Source organism: Gracilinanus agilis, chromosome 6, assembly GCF_016433145.1.
Source record: "Gracilinanus agilis isolate LMUSP501 chromosome 6, AgileGrace, whole genome shotgun sequence".
NCBI lineage: Eukaryota > Metazoa > Chordata > Mammalia > Didelphimorphia > Didelphidae > Gracilinanus > Gracilinanus agilis.
The window spans coordinates 94,756,695-94,758,610 of NC_058135.1; the positions used below are offsets into that span (position 1 = coordinate 94,756,695).

Here is a 1,916-nt window from a genome sequence, read left to right on the forward strand (position 1 = left end):
TTTTCAATAAATCAATTTTCTGAGGCATTATAAAAACATTAAAGCAAAAAAAAAAGGCCTGTGAATAATTATTTTCCTAGATGTATTAAATACTGTCTTAGGACAAGAAAATTAATTTTTAAATGCCCCATACCATGACACAGCTATAATATTTAATAGGAGGAAGAGTTCTGGAAAACCAACAGCATTCATATTGTAAGGGTTAAGATAAGAGATATAGAACAACCCTTCTTTCACTCACCAAAAAAGAAAAAATGCCCAATATATCACAAGAATTTGTAACAAAAAAAAAATACAGAAAGACAAAGCAAAAAAAGAGCTACAATAGACCATTAGATCCTCTAAGCCAGTGATGGGCAAACTATGGCCTGCAGGCCAGATGCGGCCCCCTGAAATGTTCTATCGGGCCAGGCCATATGACATTATTCCTAATCTGACAAATACAAGGAGTAGGATAGAATACGATGAGACTTTGAAAGAGTTGCCTTAGAAACGGACTGACGCATGAGCATTTCCTTTCCTTTGACCCCCTCTTTAAAAACTTTTCCCATCACTGCTCTAGGAAGGTAAAAATTAAATCCATAAAGCAATTACTTCCGTTTTTCTGCAACTTGCTCTCTCTGAAAATTTAAGGCAATAGTAAAGAATGGTTGGGTTGGTGCTCGCTTCGGCAGCACATATACTAAAATTGGAACGATACAGAGAACATTAGCATGGCCCCTGCGCAAGGATGACACACAAATTTGTGAAGCATTCCATATTTTTACCTTCTTTTCAGCTGCACATGGTACATTCACAAAGATTGACCATGTAATAGGGCATAGAAACATTGCAAATAAATGCAAAAGAGCAGAAATAATAAATGTAAACTTCTCAGATCATAATGCAATAAAAATAATAATTAGTAAGGGCACCTGGACAGGAAAATCAAAAACTAATTGGAAATTAAATAATAAGATTCTACAAAACCAGCTAGTCAAAGAAGAAATCATAGAAACAATCAACAATTTCATTGAAGAGAATGACAATGATGAGACATCCTACCAAACTCTGTGGGATGCAGCCAAGCCAAGGCAGTACAAATTAAGGAGGACAGAGATTAATGAATTGGGCATGCAACTCAAAAAATTAGAAAGCAAATTAAAAATCCCCAGATAAAAACTAAATTAGAAATACTAAAAATCAAGGGAGAAATTAATAAAATCAAAAGTAAAAGAACTATTGAATTAATAAATAAGACTAGAAGCTGGTATTTTGAAAAAACAGATAAAATAGACAAAGTACTGGTCAATCTAATGAAAAAAAGTAAAGAAGAAAACCAAATTGACAGTATCAAAGATGAAAAGGGAGACCTCACCTCTAATGAAGGGGAAATTAAGGCAATCATGAAAAACTATTTTGCCCAATTATATGGCAATAAATATAACAATTTAGGAGATATGGATGAATATTTACAAAAATATAAATTGCCTAGATTAACAGCAGAAGAAATAGAATACCTAAATAATCCCATATCAGAAAAAGAAATTGAAAAAGCCATCAAAAAACTCCCTAAGAAAAAATTACCAGGGCCTGATGGATTCACAAGTGAATTCTATCAGACATTCAAAGAGCAACTAATCCCAATACTATACAAATTATTTGATATGATAAGCAAAGAAGGAGCCCTACGAAATTCCTTTTATGACACAAATATGGTACTGATTCCAAAGCCATGGAGATCAAAAATAGAGAAAGAAAACTACAGACCAATCTCCCTAATGAACATAGATGCAAAAATGTTAAATAGAATACTAGCAAAGAGACTCCAGCAAGTAATTAAGAAGATCATCCACCATGATCAGGTGGGATTTATACCAGGAATACAAGGATGGTTCAACATTAGGAAAACCATCCACATAATTGACCATATCAAC

At 33.5% G+C, this 1,916-nt stretch overlaps 1 non-coding gene across 1 annotated transcript; it reads left to right on the forward strand.

Annotated features, from left to right (window-relative positions):
- The first annotated feature begins 658 nt into the window (after positions 1 to 658).
- LOC123253197 lies at positions 659 to 765 on the forward strand. Its single transcript, XR_006506572.1, has one exon. It is a non-coding gene; the product is annotated as a U6 spliceosomal RNA (small nuclear RNA).
- Positions 766 to 1,916: the final 1,151 nt, after the last annotated feature.